We start from the raw sequence: 8,547 nt of genomic DNA, 5'->3' as shown, positions 1-8,547 counted from the left end.
CCAGCTGAACAGAGTAGTTGACATGTGGTCCTTGTTAATTGGAAGTCACACAATGGTCCATTGAGACTTGAGAGGTGTTGTCCCTAGCATGCTCATTCCCAGCCATAGGGCTGTTACTGATAGAACACAGACAAGTCCATGTCCTAGACTAATTTCACAAGACTCAAGGACAGATTCTTGGATCCTCAGTCTCAACGACACTTCTTATCCCTTCTCTGGGAATGTGACTGGTTTTTAACCCTCTGTCCACCACAATGCTTGGAAGTACTCAATTTTGTTCATTTTCAACAATAAATCCTTTAGCGACACTCTAGGATATTTTGCAGTTAGGAGAGTAGAACTGTATGAGCTAGAAAGTGACACTGTCTTCAGAATCCAAGACCTAGTTCAAAATCCAGTTCTCCCATTTGTAGCCATGTGGCCTTTGGCTGGAGGGGCTCCACTCTGATCTTCAGGTTTTTCTCTTGTGTAATAGACTAATCAACATCTCTCTGATGCAGCATACTTAGCAAGGTAAAACAATAAAGATCTTGTCTCCAGAGTGGAGGCTCAATAAATTGTACAATTAGGGAGGAAAAAAATCAATAACAACAAAATTTTCTCTATTCTTATAGATTCAGTGGCTCGGGACTTGCAAATTGAACTGAAAAAAAAAAGATAAACTAACAGGAATAAAAAGGTTTATTTCATGTGCTTAGGGCAGGCCTCACAGAGATCAGATGAAAAATCCCAAAAAAAACACCCAGAAGCTTATATACCATTTCAATGAGAGATCAGTAAAATGGGGAGAAGAGAAAAGTCAAAGAAAAAACATTTCAAGGCTCTGGAGGTGGTATATTGTGGGGAGGTAAATGCTGGGGACACTAATGGAAGACAAGGATAATTTTAGTGATTTCTCATGCAGGGTCTGCTTAGTGCCAATTTTCCATTTTCTTCATGGCTATGAGACTCTCCTGGGAAAGAGGATTTAAATTGTTCATATTTCTTATAAATTTATGCACATGGTCAGAGAGGGAGAGCTTTGAGGAAGTGTCTTTATGTTCAATTCTCAATGATCTTCAGCTCCAAATAATCCATGTGCTAAAGTGGTTTATTTTGGGGTGGCTTATTCTTATCCCCTCCACTACACTACTCTTGTCCCATGGTTACATGACTTGCTTCTCTGCAAGTGACCCTGAAGAAGCAATGATTTGCAAAAAATTATCCAATAATAACCATGAGGAATGCAGAAAAATAAAGATAATTCTGTTTCAGGGCAATTTTTTTGGACAGCTGGCTAGTCTTTGTAATATATGACTTTACGAGTTGTGATTCCATTCCACGGAGACATCACTGGAGTGCTGACATGTTTGACTGAGCAACATCACCTTGGTTGATTTGTTGAACAGCTATGCAGCACCTGCCCTGTGCTAGACACTTCCCAGTGCATTTTATACATAACAAATGCTTTGTCCTCGTGTCAGCCTGGAGTGATGGAAATGAGGCACAGAGAGTCTTAGCAACCTGGACAGCTAGCAGGTAGCTGATTCAGGAAGGACACCTAGCCATTCTGACTCCTGAGTCCATGCAGCAGCAACTACACCAAGCCCTCCAATCGTGTTCTGAGTGGGTGAAGGTCCAGCATGGCCCAGATCATAGTGACCAACCCAGGAAGCAAATTAAGTGTGTCCAACCTTAAGACTGGGCTCCTCCTGGTGTCCCATCCTGTCCCTCCAGGCTTGCCAGGAGAGGCTGAGGAGGCTGGATGATCCCACTCTCATCACAGAATGATGCCCAGCTGGTCAACTTGGGTAAGCAGTGAAGTTCCTTAACAAAAACCCCTGAATCTCCAAATCAGGCTTGTTTCAAATATTGAACAAGACACACTAAAATATTTTTTTAATGTCAAATTTATATTTACCTGTGTATCCCCTGTTTCTCTTTGCTACATCCACCAGCCTGGATCCACATAGTGATGTGGCCAAGGGCACACAGAAAGACGAAAATGAAGGGAGGGAGTTTTCTTTCCACATGAACAACACCAACAGGAATTGCAGTCTTAAAGTAATAAATGTTAGCATGTTCACGCTTAGTAAGTGGAAGAGAAAGGTAACAATGAAGCAAGCAATGAGTCAAAAAGGAAAAGAAATTTGTATCTAAATATAGTTATCATATAGATTACATACATCTATAATATCTGTTTATGATAAAGTATGATGTCTAGATATACAATCTCTCTATAATATCTGTTTATGATAAACTATGTTGTCTCTCTATAAAATCTGTATGTAGATTTATATAGCTTTTTTTCTAGACAACCACTTTTTCCTGTAAGTTTGTGTCTGCAGGGATCCTGAGCTCCATCACAGATGCAGAAGAGGAAGAGGAGGAAGAGGAAAAAGAAAAAAGATAACAAGACAGGAGTTCAGATTCCCAAGTAGCTACCACATCCCAGAGCCTGCAATGGACACTGTATTTCACCATCTCACTGAATCTTCAAGAAACACAGAGAGAGCCGTGACTGTCCATTCTGTGAGTGACACTCAGAGAGGCCAGTGGGCAAAGCTTCCCCAGCAACAGAGGCACTAGGAAGAGTCTTCACCTAGTTCTTCACATTTCCTGGCCTTCACAGCCACAGCCCTTTGCTGAAGAGAGTGCCAAGTCCTGGCATCTCCAGCCTCTTTCCTTCTCCCTCTCTCTCCCTTTGGAGGTTGCAGCACAGGTGGCCTCCAGTGTGAATGAGCTGGTCATGTGTCTATTTCCTCCCAGTGGCTTACAACTTGAGGAGAAAGACATGACTAACCCATCCCTGTGTTGCAGCCTGGGCCTGATGCCTGATGTTATGTTCTCAATATGACCCTCGAAATCTTTGACTGAGGAACTTGGTCCCAAATGCTTCAGGGTTGGGATGGAGCAGGGATAAGAGAGCTCCAAAAAGAACTCCAAGAAACCCCAGCCTTTTGATTCTTTGTAAGGTCTGTCTTTGTTTAGAGTGGCATTTAGAAGAAACACCAGTCAGGCACCTACCAAGAATAAAAAAGCAATTAAAATGTTTTCTGGGAAATCTCCAGAAAACTCCACAAGAGTTTTCACTCCTAATGTAAGCAAAACCTTTCAAAATTCAATTTTCCATGAAGAGGGAGAACCACCAACCAGGGCCCACCCCCCCACACACCCGTGCCCAGTGAGTCCATGCTCACTATCAAATTGTTTTTAGTGAAGTGTGGATTATATACAAGAAATCAGTTTTGTTGTTGAATTAAGCTGAGACAGTAATGGAGTTAATATTGTTATCTCAGCTTAACCCAACCTATACTAACTAGTACAAAGTCTTTTTCAGATTGTTATTCTAATGACTCCCGATGTGCTGCTCTCAAAGTACTTTCTGCATCCATGTTTTAAATATTCAACCCTATTCCCTCTAAGTGCCAACTTGTCTGCTTCCAGGTGGCCAGAGGATCACAACATGCCAAGCTTCCTGCTGCATGGGCCTCCACTAAGGCTGTACATGGGACTTGCCTGTGTCCTGTTCCTCAGGAACACAGGTAGGTCTGGTCAGTTCCAGAAGTATCTGTTCTATATAGGAAAGTTGAGTATTCATTGTGCTTTAAGAAACTAAGCAGCCAACATTTCAACCCTAACCCTAAATTAATCTGATCAAAATGGCCATTGTAATTCCATTTTTTTTTTGTTTTGTTTTGTTTCCTCCTCCCATTTCTCTCCTTCACTCCCCAAACATCACTCAAAGACGCCCTACTTCAGGGGACTGTCCTGAGCTCCCAGGGTGCTCCACAGGCCCTTCTTTTCTCACCTTCACCCATTCCTACAAATCCCCACCTCTTTTTTCTCTTGGGCTCCATCACCTTGGCCTTCTGTCAGTTCTTCAAAGTGATGTGCCCACGGCAGGCCTTTGGCTCATGCTACCCTGCCCATGGAAGGCCCTCTCAGCCAGCTAAATCCTACCCAAACAAGATTCATCCTTCAAGTCAAGGCTTAATACCCCCCTCAACACACACACACACACACACACACACACACACACGAAGGCCTCCAGATCACTGAGATGAGATCCGGCTCCTGCTGTTCCCACTCATAGTCCACAGTCACAACACTGAGCAGACCCTGGGGCTTGATCGTGTCATCACGTCCTAGTGTTCTAACAGTTCGTTACTAAGTATTTGATGGCTGATGATTGGATGAATGAGCAGACTACATGTTGGATTTTAAGCAAATCACAATTTCAGATTATAATTTTCTCATATATAAAATGGGCAATTCAATTTAAATTCTCTCTGATGTTACATCTGGGTTAAAATTTCTCTGATAAAACATTTTTTTTATTTTAGTGTCTGGGATTAAGGGAGAATCCAAGAAAGAAAAGGGAATGACCTTCCTACCTATGAAAGAAAAGGGAATGGCCTTCCTACCTATAACAGGTAAATGGGCAGGGTCTCCTCCTACGCTCACCATTCTTGGGAAAATTCTATGACCCTCTGTGCCTCCCTTATCTCTTCATGGCTGGAGACTGAGTCTGCAGCTAATGCTCTGACTGTCACCGTCATCATTCCCATGGGCGGCAGCTGACCTTATGGCTTGTTGGATACTTGGATTCTCTCACAATCTTAATAAATCACAAAGACAAATCTGACATTCCACCGGTGACAGAAGGTTTTATAATGGGAAGTATTGTCATTGGCCATCATCACCTTTGTAATAGTTTCTATTTCTCTTTGCCTTTCCTTTGTGATGGTATGAAATTGGCTATGCAGAGATGACAAATACCTGGCACTATACGGAAGAGAGTCAGAGAGCAATGCTTTCTTCCTATTATTTTTTATTTTGACACAGAGTATCTCTAAGTTGACAGGCTGTCCCTGAACTTCTGATACTGCTGCCTCAGCATCCAGACTTACTGGGGTTAGAGCCGTGAGCCACCAAGTCTGACCTAATTTTTTGATAAATAAGCAAATCATTTATATGCTTTTTTTTGGGGGGGAGGGGCATGAAAGTTACTTTTAATTTTCTAAATTTTTATCTTTAATTAGTTAGAACACTCACATAATTCAATTATACAAGGTACAAAGTTATATAAAGATAAAAAGCTTCCCCAGCCCACTCCTCCCTTTTCCCTAAGAATGCCAGAGGCACCAATATGTGAACAATTAGGATCATTTTTTATGAATGTTAACCCTATTTGAACTTCCAATTTTCTCCTCTTCAAATGAGAACACAGTTCCTGTTCTGTAGGTAATCATAAATGATGAGAGGTGATAAAATACTCAGTGTGAAGAAGCATGAGATGTGTCAGGTACCTTTCATTGTAAAGATACCACTGTCTGCTTGTGTTTTGGTGGTGCTGGGGATGGAGGCCAGGGTCTCACACATACTAAATAAGCACTCCCCCACTGAGCTACCCATTCCCCAAGGTGGCATTTTTTTCCAAAAATAGAATAATGAATTTATATAATCTATCCAGAAATTTATTTGAAAGATGCTTCTTATTCCAAAATCTGTGCTTTAGGGATATTTACTTCACACTTCAAATAGTGTTACTAAAATCCACCCAAGGATTTGCAATTAGAAAAAAAAAAGTGCTAGGCATAATTTTTTTTTAGTAAAAGGAGTCTGTTCAAGAATTATGGTCAGAAAATATAATAATTATGGCATAATTTTAATTTAATAATTATTTTCATATGCATAGTACATATGTATGAATTCAAGAAGATGAGATGGACTCATTGAAGCTATTCCATTTATTTCTGAAAGATTATTTTGCAGGAATCATGTATGTTTTATTAGATTCTGTTAAATCTAAAATTATTACTAACAATTCAATGAAAATACACCTAAATTTATGGAAGTAAAAACAACGTGAGCAGATTTATTTACTTAAAATAGCAAAGTAATAATAAAAGAGAAAGAGAGAGAGAGAGAGAGAGAGAGAGAGAGAGAGAGAATATTATGGTCTTAAAGACTGAACCAGGCTGAACTCTGTGGCAGAAAGGTGTGGGCATCATGCCAGGCAGCAGCCCTCATCAGCCCTGTACCCTGCACAGAGGCTACTGCTGCTGGGTGGGTACCCAGCAGATCTGGGAGTGCCTCCCACAGATCTCAGGGGCTGCTCCAGGGCAGATATGCAAGTATAGTGCCACTTAGAGCACCTGAGGAGACAGAGCTGGACTCTTCCAAGCCAGTGAACAAGTCATTTGACAGCTTTCACCTGCTTAATAATTTATGTTTATCTCAAAGTTCCTTTTGTTGTAACATAGCCCCTCTACCTCTGGCAGCCATGTTATGGGAAAGGTAATTCATAGCCCCCATGTGCCTCTAACCCTGGAATATCTGGTATTTAACCAAAAACACTTTGATAACTAGTAAAAAGCCACAATGGTGTAAGCAGGCAAAAGTTGACCTGACCTTAGCTTCAGTAGGATACTTGAAAAGCAGGAGGGAACAGGCTACCTCACCATTGGTGGATGGATGCATAAAGAACTTCTGGCCTATACGTAGAATGGAATATGATTCAATGTTGAGAGAAGAAAATCCTTCCTTTTGCAACAACACAGATGAATTCTGAGGACAGAGTGTTCCATGGAATAATCTAGTCACAGCAGGGCAAACCCTTGGTGTCTCCCTTACATGAAGACTCTGGAAAAGTGAGGCTCACAGGCACAGAGAGGAGAAAGGTGGTCAATGGGGTTGGAGGAGAAAGGACGTGGAGTTTGTCATTCAACATGTATAAAGTTTCAGATCTACAAGATGAAGAAGTTCTAGAACTCTACCGTACAACCCAGTGCTTATGGCTAACAATACCATACTGTGCCTGAAAAATGTGGTTGGGGGTAGACTTCATATTAATTGTTCATATCACACTAAAACGAAATAAAAAAAGTGAGTGGAAGTAGTACAGACAAGCAGAGGGTTTTATCTTACCCTCTAGCTGGCTGTGGGATTAACTTTTGTGCATTTCAATTTTCTACCCCTTCAGATGGATAAATTACATGAAGCTGCACTTCCAGGATATTATTTTCCTGATAAAAATTTTTATTTCAGTGTCTGGAAATAGAGGCATTAATAAGGAGAAAGATGGGGCTCTCCCAGGACCAACAGGTAACTAGGCTAACCCTGGCTTATTCTGGAGCACTGGGTACCTTTTCCAGACTCTCTGGGCCTTTGGTTCTTCCATCTATAAAATGGACACATATCACCCTCTCCATCTAAATGTACGTGGAAAATAAGCATTAACTTTTTATTTTTTAGTTGTAGTTGGACACAATACCTTTATTTATTTATTTCTATATGGTGCTGAGGATCCAACTCAGGGCCTCAAATATGCTAAGAGAGTGCTCTACTGCTGAGCCACAACTGCAGCCCAGTTAACATTTAATTATGGCTGCAGAAAGGATAGCAGCAGATACAGTGTGGCAGTATCTCCTGTAATGCAAGCTAACTGATCCTCTAGGTCAGTCACTTCCTCAGGAGGCCTTCTCCATCCCCAGCTTAGTGAGCTGAGAAGAGTGCTGACAGCACCCTGTTGTTCCCTGTATTGAAATCTCTCACCTGTTATTACAGGTAAATCTTCTGCTGCCCAAGCCACAGACAGGAAGCTTCCTGGAGCTAGAGACGATTATTTCCAGTTTACCTCATCATACCCAACACCTAGCATCTTGCTAGGCTTTCCATGAGTATCTGTTGAATAAATGAATAAATGCTTTTGACATTTCAAAATTTCCTTTGATATTTCCTTGGATATCACAAACTTTGCCAAGTAGACAAGCAACCTGATGCTTTGGAGGGACCTCTTCTCTGCAGTTCTAGGAAGTTGATTCTAAGCCCTTTGTTACCTTTGCTCAGTTGGTACAGTGAAGGCAAGTTCTTGCTGTGCTCAGAACCTCAGTTTCCTGACCCAGTTAAGGAGTTGGGTAGATTAGACTCTCTGTATTGTAATCATCTTTTATATTTATTAAGATGTAGTTTTTCAGGCTACACCATCCCTGGGAGATTAAGATTAGGAGGTGAGGGTGCCTTCAAGAGGACTCTGGATCTGCCTTTCTCAGTTTCCCCCAGTTACCTTATTATACTGCAGAGCCTGAGGGCAGCTACAGCAGGGCTTCAACTTCTCTAGCTCCCTGAGGCTGGAAATGGGGATTTGCATTTCAGTTATGAAAACTTTTTCCTTCCTAGTGTCTGTCCTTAGAAGAGAAGAGAGAAAGGAAAAGGGAGCGATGTTCTTGCTAACACGGGTGACTCTCCCCGCTACCACTTTACAGAGATATGGGCTGCTGCAAATTCTACCACCTCCCTTAACCTCCCACACAGAATGGAAGCAGCATCTCTAATTGTTAACTGGGTGTTTAGTATAATTTGAAGACAAGGCTTGCAGCAATATTACAAGGAGCATGGAGCACCATTGCTGCCAGATCCACTCAGTTTCAAGCAACCCTTGGGAGAAGAGGGGTTCCCCTGAAAGTGTTCATTCAAATGGCTGCACACATTGATACCTTAGGGTTTTTCTTTTTTCACTGATGACCTATGAAACCTGGAGCTCTGAGGAGAGAGCCCAAGCAT

The 8,547-nt window shown here is 41.6% G+C and overlaps 1 long non-coding RNA gene across 1 annotated transcript; it reads left to right on the top strand.

Annotated features, from left to right (window-relative positions):
- Positions 1-2,677: 2,677 nt before the first annotated feature.
- On the top strand, positions 2,678-7,426 carry LOC144373668 (uncharacterized). Its single transcript, XR_013433258.1, has 3 exons — positions 2,678-3,524; positions 4,326-4,415; positions 6,968-7,426. It is a non-coding gene; the product is annotated as an uncharacterized LOC144373668 (long non-coding RNA).
- The last annotated feature ends 1,121 nt before the right edge of the window (positions 7,427-8,547 follow it).

Source organism: Ictidomys tridecemlineatus, unplaced genomic scaffold (assembly GCF_052094955.1).
Source record: "Ictidomys tridecemlineatus isolate mIctTri1 unplaced genomic scaffold, mIctTri1.hap1 Scaffold_46, whole genome shotgun sequence".
Lineage (NCBI taxonomy): Eukaryota > Metazoa > Chordata > Mammalia > Rodentia > Sciuridae > Ictidomys > Ictidomys tridecemlineatus.
The sequence above is the reverse complement of the archived record's forward strand: the minus strand, read 5'-3'. Positions and strand labels throughout refer to the sequence as shown.